The sequence below is a fragment of the Leptonotus elevatus genome, chromosome 9, assembly GCF_054856555.1.
Source record: "Leptonotus elevatus isolate MCC_2025b chromosome 9, RoL_Lele_1.0, whole genome shotgun sequence".
NCBI classification, from domain to species: Eukaryota; Metazoa; Chordata; class Actinopteri; order Syngnathiformes; family Syngnathidae; genus Leptonotus; species Leptonotus elevatus.
In genome coordinates this window covers 8571315-8585406 of record NC_141247.1, presented here as the reverse complement: position 1 = coordinate 8585406, position 14092 = coordinate 8571315, and the positions used below count along the sequence as shown (strand labels likewise).

The window sequence follows — 14092 nt, the reverse complement described above, 5'->3', positions numbered from 1 at the left end:
CGCAGATTGATGACGTATGCACCAATTCTCGCGTGGCAGCCTGTCCACAATGGCAGATAGCCGTGTTGTAGTCGTTTTGCGCAGCCTCCTTAGCTTGCTTATACTTTTGCAACAAAATATTTTGCTTCTTTATTCCCACGTTCAACAAGCGGTGTTGTACTTGAATCACCCGCCATTGTCACTTCTCCTGTGTTCGTCTTTTTCATGTTGTTTTGATACATGCAAAGCCCTGTTTTTTCTGTAGATTGCAATAAAGTTAGAAAACAAAAGTGTCCATCTTCTTCGCCGATTCTTCTTCTACGCTTTCCGTTAACTGCCTGTGGCTGCGCTACAGCGCTGCTCCAGACTTGGCATATACATTACAGCCGTTAAACGTCCTCAGCGTCTTCTTTTGGACACACGCAAGTCCTGAATTGCTTCTGTGTGTGCAAGATTTGTTTGAGGAACGAAGCCGGCTTTGCTTCCGTCTGGACCTGTCTCCCCTCTGTCTGCGTCGCTTCATTGTTGTTTTCCTCCCGTTATGCTGCCAGTTTTTTTGCCTTGTTGTCCGCCCCACGTCTTGAATTGTTTGCCATTTGGAGTTTGCTTTTGTTTTGTTTAATTACATTTCTTTTTAAAGTCACCTCTGCCTCCTTGCCCTGCATTTGGGTCCGCAACCATCACTACCCCCTGACATTCACCATCACATTCATTCGCTGACTTCCACTACAGCATCAGTGTCTATTATTGGCAGTATTATTATTTAGCTAATTAAGACAATTTTTCAATAAATGTATAATTCCTCATCTCAAGATGTTGATGAAGCATTAGGAGGTATAATGTGGCATTTGGAGCCATTCCAACATGTACTTAATTACCCACAAACATGCATTGATGATAAAACGGCATATGTTTGCGGATGACAGTGACTTCATAAAAATCCATCAAAATGTCATTATTCTAATCTTTTCTGGGTGAACAAGGCAAAAACATCTACATGCAGATTTGGCTGCAGAACAAAATCTCCAAATTGCCCAGTCGGGGTTCATTATGGCCATCTGCAACAGTTTTCCAACCATTGTCATAGTGCTTAATGTCTGCGAAGAATAGAGAGAAATATAGCAATGGCTAATTGCTGAAGACAAACCCCGAATGGAAACAACTGTAATATTTATCGCCCAGTCTTTCCTTTCAAAACACGACTTGGCTACTCCTTTTTTTTTTTTTTTTTTAATTAGAGCATTGTGTTGCAATAGAAAGCTGCAAACTACATTTAAATAAACCAAAGTAAAGCTATCCCATAAAATTCAGTTCCATGTTGTCAAATAATGTCAGATCGATGATTTAAAATATGACCTTCCAGCTACTGTAACACCGTGTGAGAACACTCGCAGCAATCTCTGTGATGATTGAGCCATCAAAGCGAAAGTCACGGAAGTAAGAATAATAACTCCACAGCTTCATATCAAATATTTGTTAAGATTAAATTCGCTGAGGCTCCATTCTGTCTGAAATTTAGGACAACCAGACAGCTCATGCCTTTCTTATGTTTGCCATTGGGTTTTCTTATGTTTGCCATTGGGTTTGTTAATTCCAATGATGAAATTATAATAACACAACTTTGTATGTTTTACATACTGATTCTGCAGTGATTTATGTATTTATTTTAAACAAAACCAGCATCAATAGTATTCAAATTACGCTAATTCATCATTGGCTTTGTTTCATGCAGGGTCAGCCTACTTTGGTTTAATTGATTCAACTGAGAAACTAACACAACAGCAGTGGAAGCAAGGTAATTTAAAAATCTGTGAAAAAGAAAAGCGGACACTACCCAAATTCATTTTAACGACAAAAAAACAAAAACAGCTGGATATACTAAGTTTGTTATCTCAAAAATCCGTTTTACCAATTTTCAAGACGATCTAATTGGTCAAAAGGTAATTTAGTTGAGGTCCTTGGCTGGAGTGCAGCCAGCAGCTCGAGCCAGCAGCTGCGGTTTGGATGTCAGGTAGAAGTTTAATCATAGAAGAAGTTTAAGCAGGCAATTACAATATCAGAAAATATTTTCTTGTTTGTCATAAAATGTTTTCCTACATTCCCAACTGACTAACACTGGTTGCTTGTCTAATCAGTTCACACCCATTTGTTGTTTTGATTGGCCCATGATATGTTTGCAAACGTGTCCAATATTACAATAGTACAAATAAATACAAAATGCATTTCCTTTATATTTATGTGTGTATGACTGTGATGACTTACACCTGTCCCCTAATGGACAAACAAACCGATAAATAAATTAACAAATTAAGTAATAATTTAATCATTCATGCCTTCAGCAGGGGTATGAATGCTATAACTGGGAACTCCAAGTTTAATACCATCCAAAAAACACAAGAAATACCATGAAGCTGTGACTGTACTTAGAAAACAATGCTTTGTTCAACATTCCTGAACAAAACTGTTCCTGCGCTTCGAAGCAACCTACTTATTTATATTTTCTTTTCTGGCTAATGAAGCAGGATCAGCACAGAAATATGTCAAATCATTTTGGCAAGACGCTGATCTGTGCCATATTACGGCTGCTGTTGTTGCAAGCTGGGAGGGACTGCGCTGTTGCTGCTGTGTGTACACCATTACTCTAGTTGATCACAATCCATAGGGACTGGCCTGTCAGGGAATGTTACGTCAACTAAGGAGAAGCTACAGACACTGGTAGATTTGCTGAGGGGTGTACTAGAGAGTCACGGTGATGAAGAGGAGGGGGGAGCATATAAAAGAAATAGCGGGCAGATCTTATAGAGTACAGTAGTTGCTACTGTACAGTAATGTATTCTTGTTCAGTTTACAAAAACATTAGTGGCAGTGACAGTGTGTAATTGCTGCAATCAACCTTGGCACTGATTAAAAACTAAAAACAGTTAAAAGGATGGGAAATTTAAAAAAATTAACTATTGGGTTTCTCATCTGGTTTGAGCACCAAAAACACTTCCAATTGACCTCAATCTGACCTCAGATCTCCTCTTTGATGCAATTAAAATCCTTTAATTCCGTTCTTTTTTCTTTTTCTTTATCCAATGCCCATTATTCAATGTCAGATTTTGTTTGCCTTAAGACGGTATCGGCAGCCTCGAAAAGTACGAGACCTTAAAATAAGACTGGTATCTTACTTACTCGCTCATCCCAAGTCAGATTTATAAAATGGCATAGACTTAAAGAGAACTACTAGATGTTTGTTTTTTTGCTTGCATTCTTATGAGCATGTCATTTACATATGTAAAAATAAACACTTAAATTATTTAACTTGTGTAGTTAGTACCATTAAAGCTTAAATAGGGTTACCAGACGTCCCATTTTGGCTGGGACAGTCCTGTTTTTGAGCCTTGGGTTCCGCGTCCCGGCGGATTTTACCTACCTCATTGTTTTGTATGTCAATCACACAGTTGTCATAGCGATTTATACAATAAACGCATCAAAATGGAATTTACCTGTTAAATTCCTTCTTATTAATGTCCAAATTCACGCTTGCGTTCTCATTCGCATCAGCATCTAATCGATAGCAGGACGGGCTTACGTAGCAGGCGGTGACCAGAACTAGAACTGCTTCCTGCTTTCGCATCTCGGAATCATGGGAAATGTAGTCATACTACCCACCTCGCTCGCCAGTTTCTAGCGGTATATTTACAATGCGTGACCGACATGAGGTAAACGGCACAGCCAGCTTCAACTAGCTGTCGGGACAGAGCAAAAAAGGTTGGTTAAGAGTGAGTTGAACAGTCAACCAAGATAGCACTTAGCATTAGCAATTGATGCGCAGGTGGGCCGTCTGCTTTTTGATGTGTAGGCACAGGGTTTTCAATTTAGGTGAGGACACTTTCCAGCTTACAAAATGGAAGTTGAAAAGTTGAATTTGAAATAGCCACCAGCAAGATAAAATCCGTTGGTGTTCTGCTCCATTGCCAAGGTTTTCGCAACTTCACTAACCCTGGATGCAGATGAAAAGTGTCCTCTCACTCAGGGATCCAATCGCATTTAAGCACATTTCCTCTTTTGTCAAGTAAATTGGGAAAGAGGCCTGTGACCAGAATTACTAACAAAAGGACAGTTAATAGTTGCAGTCCAGACACTGTGACCGCCAAGAAAGCAAATACTGCCAGGCAGCCTGTCTACTGTCGGGAATGCCATGAGCAACACAAAGGGATGGAGCTGGACAGCATTAAATGACACCTCCACCCCTGTTTGTAGTTCCTTTACAGCAACTGTATACATTGTAGATGGGTAGCAGTCCTGCAACACAACCAAAGTATAGCCACTTAACACTGACAAAGGATGAAGGCTGAAGAAAAATATCATGAACAATGAATCAGCACTTCACATTAATCAACCTTCAAGTGCAGGATCGTCATCCAAAGTCTTTGTCAGCACACAGCCACCCTTCTGACAGAGAAAATCCTGAATCACCAAGTCCTTATCAGCTGCAGGGCTCCATTCTGAACTCAGCTTGTCCTCCACGTTGCTGTGAACTGACCTACAGGCGCCAGAGCACTCCCAAAGAACCTTACTATCATTTGCTGCAGCAACAGATTTAGAAGTGGTGGAGTCATTTTGACTTTTTGTCTTGCAACAATAGCAACGCTCCCACAAGCAAGTGTCTTTTGTTGTGTTATAATTGACATGGTCAGTTAAAAATATGCATGCTAAAATAAATACTTTAATTGTGCTCTTGTGTAATTAAAGAGTAATTATTTTTTTCTATCTATAGTTATTATTATTATTGCTCTGCAGTAACCGCCTGTGTGGATGATAATAATAATAATAATAATAATAATAATAATAATAATAATAACAAATACTGTTATTATTATTATTATTATAGCAATAATTATGATAATAATAATAATAATAATAATAATAATAATAATAATAATAATAATAATAATAATAAGAATAATAATGGGGTGGCACGGTGGTTGACTGGTTAGCACGTCCGCCTCCCAGTGCAAAGGACGTGAGATCGAGACCGGGCTTCGGCCAAGTTGAATTTGTTCCATGATGACCAAGCTTGTAACTCAATTTGTTTGTATATCAAAGAAAAAAAATTCTCTTTGAAGTGAGTTGAAATATTATTGATCTACTTGAGCACCCCCTAAACATCACTATTATTGTTACTTGGGGAAACCAGCACTGTATTGTATTAAAAAGGAAAAATAAGGTAAAAGAAAACTAATCAAGCGACAAAGAGCTCCTAATTCGTGCAAATTCCTCTATGTAACATTACATTTAAATGTTACATTTCTGATGCTAATTATCTCATTCACTGCCATTGACGGTTATAAACGTTAAAAATTCATTTGAACTATTTCTATTAGTTTAATATATTTTCCCACTTTTGTTGACAAGAGTATGAAAACCTAGAAAACATTTTTACTGTACATTTAGAACAGATCTAAAATGTGTGCAAATTAAATTTTGTAATCGTAATCAATCGCATGACTTCAATAGTTAACTGACGATTAAGCACACATTTTATATCTGTTCTAAATGTACAATAAAAAGAATCTAGGTTTTCATACTCTTGTTAACAAAAGTGGAAAAACAATTAAACTAATAGAAATAGTTTGTTAAAGTTAATGAATTGTTGACGTTTATAACCGTCAATGGCAGTGAATGAGTTTAATTAGCATCAGAAATGTAACATTTAAATGTAATGTTTAACAATTTTAAGCAGACATGTATTTCATTACATAGAGGAATTTGCACAAATTAGGAGCTCTTTGTCGCTTGATTAGTTTTCTTTTACCTTATTTTTCCTTTTTAATACAATACAGTGCTGGTTTCCCCAAGTAACAATAATAGTGATGTTTAATGAATCAAATGAATTTTTCTAAAGCCGTCAATGGCAGTTTGAATAATAAAACATGGCTTGTTTTATTATCGCCTAACATATCTTGAATTCAATTTGCCCAATGACAGATCCAACGGGTGACTGTATAACCCGCATGGGTAATTAAAAAAAAGAAAAATTCTCCTGGGCTGGGTCTTGAGGCCCACGACGCACGACCAAGTTATGTTGCTTTAAAAGGGTTCTGATTGGCCAAAATGCACTAAAGAGACAACAAATACATTACATGGGTACACAGATTTCTTTAAACATATACTGTAGATGTTTTTGTAACCTAGAGCTAAGAAAATAAATGTTTTTAAAAATAGTCTTTTATGTGTGGACATAACATGAGGTTGATTTAAAGGGTCTTAAAATACTATTCAATATTCAATTAACCCCAATGGAAAAGGCCAAGCTGCCCCTGCAAAAAAAAAAAATGTCACTGATCATTTTTAAGAACCTTCCTGTGACGAAATATGAAGACGCTTTGATCCTTTCGTCATGTGTGACACAAAATGTCACAGTATCACATGAATACATCATCTCTCTCTAGGCCAGGGATAGGGAACCCTGGTCCTCAAGAGCCGCTGATCTGCCTGTTTTCCATGTCTCCCTCCATCAACACACCTGATTGATGAACAAGATCGTTTTGAAAATTGCTGAGATGCATATTTGTGTGAAGATGAACGTAAGACATAAAAAAAAGAATGTATTTATTTTATGGAACCCCAGCATTTGTAAATATAATGTACTCATTTGTCAACAATTTAAATATTTTCTGTCAAATCAAGCTATAAACTAATTGCAGCAGAACTAAGTCTGCTTTTGCAATACATACTTGAAGTGGCACAACTGAATTTAGGTTTATTTTCGCAATTCTTGAAAATTCTAATAAAATTAGGTGGATGGAAGCCCACCTAATGAATGACAGCATAGACTTTGCTAACCGTTAGCTACACCTGTGTTGAGTGAGTACTTTTGTTTCATAAACTTATTGAAAGTGCACTGAATGTGTTTATCTTTAACCAGAGGTGGAAGGATTATACTTTGTTCTAAATAGCAGTGGTAGGCCATACTCAATTAGCTAACGATGTTTACTTTACCATGTGCAGTTTTATAACTGAAGCCAGTTGAAGCTAGTTGCAACTCAATTTGCTTCACACTAGCAAAGGCAACACATACAAGCGTCAACAAACAACAGTTAACGACATTCAGAAGCAAAGCAGAGAAAACAAAAGTAGTTTTCATAAATTAATAGAACATACATTGACAACGATAAAACACATTTACAGGAAACTTTTTTTTTTAATTAGTAAATAAATAAGAGCAGTTTTCTAAAAGAAAAGAAAAAAACATGTTTTGAAGCTATAGGAAGCCTTTAACTCTTTGACTGCCAGACGTTTTCAGAAAAGGGATGCCGTCAGTGCCAGCCGATTTAAGCATTTTGACTGATTTTCAAGGTCCACAGAAAATGTTCTGTTTGGACTATGGAAACACACGTACTACCAAATGAAAGATTGGACTTTCATCTTTCATCAGAAATAAAGAGTTTGTTTCTACCTTATTCCGTTCTTTAGTAATCAACAATAGAAAATGGTTAGTTTGACCCAATTTCGCCTGTGTTGGACCAAAATACGGAGAAATCAAGCTTTTAGTGAAACGATATTATTTCATGCATTCTAGTGAATTTGACACTTCTTTTTGTCCATGAATGATGCCACAAACACCTAAATAGTGCTTTACTTCTATAAAACACTACCACCAAGAATGAAAAAGTGTTTTTTGATAGCAAAATACGTTTATTTACATTCAACAGTGTAACAATTTGACAACAATTTGGCAAACTATTTACAAATGTGTGCAACTGTGGTGCTATTTACAAATATGTGGATGTTTCAACGACAGTTTTTCTTTTTGTAACACTCTCCTGCGTGCAAAGAGACGTAACAGCATTTGCACAACAGATTGCCTCTTCGCGTGTGCCACTTTCTTGCAGGCCGTTTTTTTCCGGGGAATAGCAAGTATATACTGCAGTGTGTCATCAAGTCTAATATCAGGATCATGCTACGGTTACGTTACGGTGGTGTTACGTCTCGCTTCCTCGCGTCCTTCAGTTGCTATACCGAGTGGTAGATGTTCTGATCCATTTTATCCACTCCATTCATGGTGGCATCGTAGTCCAGAAACAGTGTCTTCTCCGTGATCAGACTGTACCCGCTCCTCCGATGAATATGCATTGGACTCGGGGTACTCTTCATTGTCCGATCGAATGTCCGCTTGTGCAGCTCCGCGTTTTCCGGCCTTAGCAGCGCTAGCCGCGCTAGCCGCGCTAGGCCGGTGAGGCTTACTACGTGATCGTAAACACGTCCAGGCTTCCAACTTTGGCGTCAAACTCGGAGTCGTCGTCGTCATCATCATCATCATCAATCTGCATTGGTCGATGCCAACTCTCCATCGCCCGATCGAATGTCCGCTTGTGCAGAAGTACCCGGCCGGCTATTGTGCGCGTTTTCCGGCCTTAGCAGCGCTAGCCGCGCTAGCCGCGCGTAGCCGGTGAGGCTTACTACGTGATAGTAACAGGCCAAAGCTTCCAACTTTGGCGTAAAGCTCGGAGTCATCATCATCGTTGACATCAATGCGCTTTTTAGTATTGATTGATGCTTTCCGTCTTTGAAAAAAATGCTCAAGCTGAGCTGCTTGTAACCGGTTGCTTGGTCAAGCCATTGTGGCTTGGATCAGCCATTGTCTCCTCAACACTCTAGCTCCGCCTCACGTCTTCTACTGACGCCCACGGTGGGCGGCCCATCCAACCTTGTGCAAAGAGAGTCATCGCTGCCCTCTAGGGGCCAAAACGAGTCTTTGACTAATCAGATCTGCCTGATACTTTCAGCACAGCTGCCCAAGGCTTTCCTGCACCAGTTTTTGAAAAAAAAAAAAAAACAACATAGGGGACGTCTTTTAACGTCCTCGGCGCCCTTCCCTAGGTTTATGCTAAACGTTTTATAACGTTTATGGCAGTCAAAGAGTTAATCTGGATTTAAAAGCATTTACAATCAGGGCTGACTTCACTCCTGTTGGCAGCTTATTCCAATTGTGTGCAGCAGAACAGGGAAATGCAGCTTCACCATGTTTGCTTTGAACTCTGAGCTCCACTAATTGATCCAATTGATCTTGAATGTATTCAGGACCCAAACCATTCAGTGATTTATAGACCACTATAGTACCGGTATGTTGAAATAGCTTCTGTTATTATGTGTGAAATTATCTTAAACTTTGGACTTTCGTTGTCTCTTATGCATTCTTTCCTCCTGGCTCATACTTATTGCTCTGCAGTAACCGTCTGTGTGGATAATAATAATAATAATAATTATTATTATTATTATTATTATTAGTAGTAGTATTATTATTATTATTATAATAATAATAATAATAATAATAATAATAATAATAATAATAATAATAATAATAATAATAATAATAATAATAATAATAATGGGGTGGCACGGTGGGTGACTGGTTAGCACGTCCGCCTCCCAGTGCAAAGGACGTGAGATCGAGTCCGGGCTTTGGCCTTCATGGGTGGAGTTTGCATGTTCTCCCCGTGCTTGCATGGGTTTCCTCCGGGTACTCCAGTTTCCTCCCACATTCCAAAGACATGCATGGCAGGTTAATTGAACACTCCAAATTGTCCCTAGGTGTGATTGTGAGTATGGTTGTTCGTCTCTGTGTGCCCTGCGATTGGCTAGCAACCAGTTCAGGGTGTACCCCGCCTACTGCCCGAAGCCACCTGGGATAGGCTCCAGCGCCCCCGCGACCCTTGTGAGGACAAGTGGTTAAGAAAATGGATGGATAATAATAATAATAACTAGTGATGGCAAAATGAAGCCTCATGAAGCATTTGCGATATTATTTGACTCCTCTAGATGGCACTCATGATTCAAAGATGCAATGCAAATGTAATCCATTTTCATTGCACTTGCCTTTATCTTTAAACCAAGAGCACCATCTAGAGGAGTCAAAAAATATCGCAAATGCTTCATGAAGCTTCATTTTGCCATCACTAATAATAACCATTTAAATCTATAATGCAGTGAAACCACTAAAGTGAACCATGATATACGTAGAGAGGGACAATTGTATTATTGGTTACTTCTATAATATTATTTATCTTTTTTTTTATGGTACTCTATTAACTTATGGAAAAGAAGACACTTTTGAAAGATGAGCTGATGGTACAGCTGGATAGTTATGTGCATTTATCATTGAAGGAAAATGTCAATTTGACAACCACAGTAAAAGGTTGGAGACTGAAGGAGAAGACCGTTTGGGAAGGGTAGCTGACGGGAAGTAAGAAATGGGTGAAATTTAGAACCTGCAGGGCACGTACAAATTTCAGATACTCAAAGCTTTAACTGTTGACTTCAGTTACCTCCAACAAATCATAATGGGGTCAAAACAACTATTTGCAACCGATAGCACAGTCTGGATCCACCATTCATTCAGGATTTAGCCTCGCTGACCCTTTTAGGCCACTGTACTGCGAGGTCATAGTGACACTCTCCACTTCAGATGTATCTTCTATAGCATCATTTCTTTCTTCCATTCTGCATTCTTTTGTGAAACTACCTTTGCATTCCTCTCAAAATCACGTCACTATCTTCTCTCTGCCCTTTATCGCCCACATTGTTTCTTTTTTTAATGTGTACCTCCACAAAATGTACTCCTTTAATCCATTACATCCTCTTCACTTTTTAGTTTTTTTTCTTACATTTTTTTTTTATTTTACTCAAGTATTATTTTAAGACGAGAATTGATTATGTTCCAAATTCCAAAGATAGATAGACAGACAGACAGACAAACAGGCAGACAGACCGATCGATCGATCGATCCACCTACTGGTGAGATATATATGACACCATCTTAAATCAACGCACACAGCTCCTGGCCTCTGCACTCGCAGCGTCCTTGCCCGCTGACAACAAACTGCACTTTACTGCTAAACAGAGATGATTGTAAAACCTGAATCCCACCCTTGTGTGTAGCTGTGACAGAGTCACACGGCTGTGCAACACACATCTGTCTTCCTCTCTGTTCTTACATCCACCTGACATGTATACACCATTGCATGACCAACACACTCTTTCTGTTCTCTGAACAGAAACTCCCTCTAATGCTCATACAGAGGAGAGGACATGGAGAGAGTGGGAGGAGGAGGAAAACACCTGCTGGGCTGTAAAGCACTCAGACAAACAGCGTCTGTATTTGGAAGACTTGAACAAATGGCAAAATTATACAGTGGTTCCCCAAAAAGCTGCTTTGTCCTCTTTGTCGGTTGACTAAATGGAAAACAGCACAATTAGGCTGTTTTGGTGTTGTTTTGCAATGTAACGTAATGAATGTTGGAAGATTTCCGAAAGTGTAAAATGAAAAAGAATGTACTGCATGTGCACATCCACAGTTTCAGGTACACTCAGGATGCTTTAATAAAGTCTATTAAAATCAAATTAAAGAATGGTCTATTTTGTTTGACATGGTCAATTATACTATGTAATAGAAGTTTGTAATTGTGTAGGCTACAACACTTCACTACATTATCCTGAGAGCTATTTGGGATATAAAGAAGCTACACGAGGGGCAAAATATAAGCTCTCGCTGTATGATGCAGTGCAGTATCCTGCTGGTAAATGAACAAATATGCATCTAGTTTTGGGGTGTCAAGCCTAAATAAATAAATAAATTAAATAAATTATAATAATTAATTAATCGTCATGAAAGAGTTGGGCTTCACAGACCCCCACCTTCCTCCCAGAAAGATTTGACCTTTTTCCTCCACATATCAACATTTATACGTCAATATCTGACTGTGTCAATCAAAGCAAAGCAATCTGATTTTTTGTTTTAACATAATGGATTAGTTCTCTGTGCAATTATGTATACAATGTAGGTAATGTATGTATGTATGCAATTCGGTATACCTAATATTGTACCTGTAATACATTTTATTGTCATTTCAGCAATCCTGGGTACTAAGGTGTGCACAGGCACAAAATGGTCATGAAAAAGTGACAATAAATTATATATTTTGAAAAAGAAGAAACCACTCTAATATGTTGGTTTCCCCACGCGCACGAACGAGCACATATGCAAACTTTCTCTGTCACCTATGCTCACTTTATCGGTCGTTATCACACACACGCGCGCGCACGCACGCGCGCGCGCGCACACACACACTCGACAAAAACACACGCACACACAACTTGTTAAGTAGCGCACGTGAGCCACGCGCCAAATAAAAACCGCGACAGCCTCTTACCTGCTACGTGAAAGCTACAAATTCAGTCTCCAAATGGATGCCAATGATCGGATGTTGACCTGGGCAGTATATGTTGCAGTTTTCGAATAATCCAACCTCTCTCCTCTTTCTTCGCCACTGCAGCCAAACGTTTCCCCGCCAGGAGGTCGCGTCCTCTCGTTCCCCCAAAAGCCACACTCAGAACCTCTATCCGAACTTTCTGGGTTCAAGAAATATATTAATAAAGCCTCTCCCTTTTCTGCACTCTTCTCTCGAAAATGACTGACACCGGTCGGCACTGTGTCCGCGCATTACTCTGGAGCACTCGCTCCACTTTTACGCATCCAAAATGCATCGAGTGCGAGGCTTTTACACGAGAAAAATACTAACGAATGATCAGATGGAGCTCTGATGCTTGGAATTTGGGGAATAAAGAACTTTGCACCCATCATTCTCAGTGCATTATCGTTTTCATGACGTCCCCGCTTGCCCAGATGAGGTCAATTGATTGTCAATTAATGAGCAATGTGTTGCAAGGGTCGCAGTCACTTCCCTCCGTTATATTCCAAACATGTCAAAATGCAGCTCCAGGGAAAAGTCGCGTTTTACGCAAAGATGCCGCGCTGATCGCTCCGAACATTCCAAAAATATGTTCAACCATGACTCCCAAGTTCTATTGCTTTTAGACGTGCTGTCAGCTTTTCTTTAAATATACTTTTATCCTGAATCCATGAAGAAGAAGAAAATATTATAAAAAAAAAAAAAAAAAAAGGTTGACAGTCTTCTGCTCTTCACCGCATTAGGCGTAAAGATGTCTTTTGAATACCCCCTGCAAGGAGGGGGAAAAATCGCTTGGAAGCCTCGAGTCACTTCTTTGGCTTTCTTCTCCTAACCGAGTGGAAGAGAAAAGAGGAAGAGGGTGGATGTTAGGTTAGGTTGATGCCTTCGCTTTCGAGCATACGGGATGCGGAGAGGACGAGGAAGAAGATATGAGTAAGGGTCTACTACGCTTATGTGACAGATCAACTCCACTTTTCCCGGTGGAGGAATGCGCCTCCTCCTCCTCCTCCTCATACTCCTCCTCCACATCCTCCCCCTCCTCCTCCTCTTCCTAATCCACGTCCTCCCACTCCCCACTCAGGTCTAGTGGGGGCTTTGATCCGAACTAACTTAAATAAGTCTGCAGGTGTTAAAACGCAGAAGGTGTGTTTGTGTCCTAATTGTTTTTTGCGTGCTGTTTTGCAAGAGATCAGGCACCCCCTACCCCCCCCCCCCCCACGTGAAGGGCGCTGTTCTTTCAGAACCACAGACCAGCACAGTCGAATCTACTCAGAGCACAAAGAGACATTATCTACTCAGTAAAAATGATAAATGTTCAGAATTGTGTCACCAAAAGACACATAGCAAGTGAGGGGATACGAAAGAGACTATAAGTGTAGAGCAATACGTGGGGTTTTAGCTTGAAAAGTGCCACTGTGCTGCCCCCCTTTGGTTACAAAGAGTCATGACATGAAATAATCAGGGAAGTATTTAAAGTGGAATGCAGCAGCTCTGCCAAAGCAGACGTCGGGTAGGCAAACAAGGCAAATGCCCCGTTTTCGAGGTGGCCAGCAAAAAATGGCTGATTTCTCACGACACGTGGTAACCCTGATCGGGGAATTTATGACAAATGAATAGGCAAGTCAACCATTATTGCAAAAAGACCATCAACTTGACAGAGAAACATGAAACTAACCTACAGATTGTTTATATCAAAGTTTATGAACATTAGATCATCTGTGAGGCTGATTCTCCCTTTTTTGACTCTTGTGGGAAAACAATAATGTGTGAATCAGACAACTGATGCTAAGACTGATTCTGTTACCTGTTATATTAGCTACTTTCCTAACTATTTTAAAGGGCAAGTCAACCTCAAACTTATCTTCACAATAATATGT

General features: G+C 39.5%; 1 protein-coding gene across 2 annotated transcripts in view; it reads right to left on the bottom strand.

Moving 5' to 3' along the window:
• Positions 1–13176, bottom strand: part of il1rapl2 (interleukin 1 receptor accessory protein-like 2) — a 278122-nt gene extending 264946 nt beyond the window's left edge. For both annotated transcript variants that reach the window (XM_086084960.1, XM_086084961.1), the window contains exon 1: positions 12177–13176. The gene's annotated coding sequence lies outside the window, so the exon portion shown is untranslated. The remainder of the gene's footprint in view (positions 1–12176) is intronic.
• Between the last annotated feature and the right edge of the window lie 916 nt (positions 13177–14092).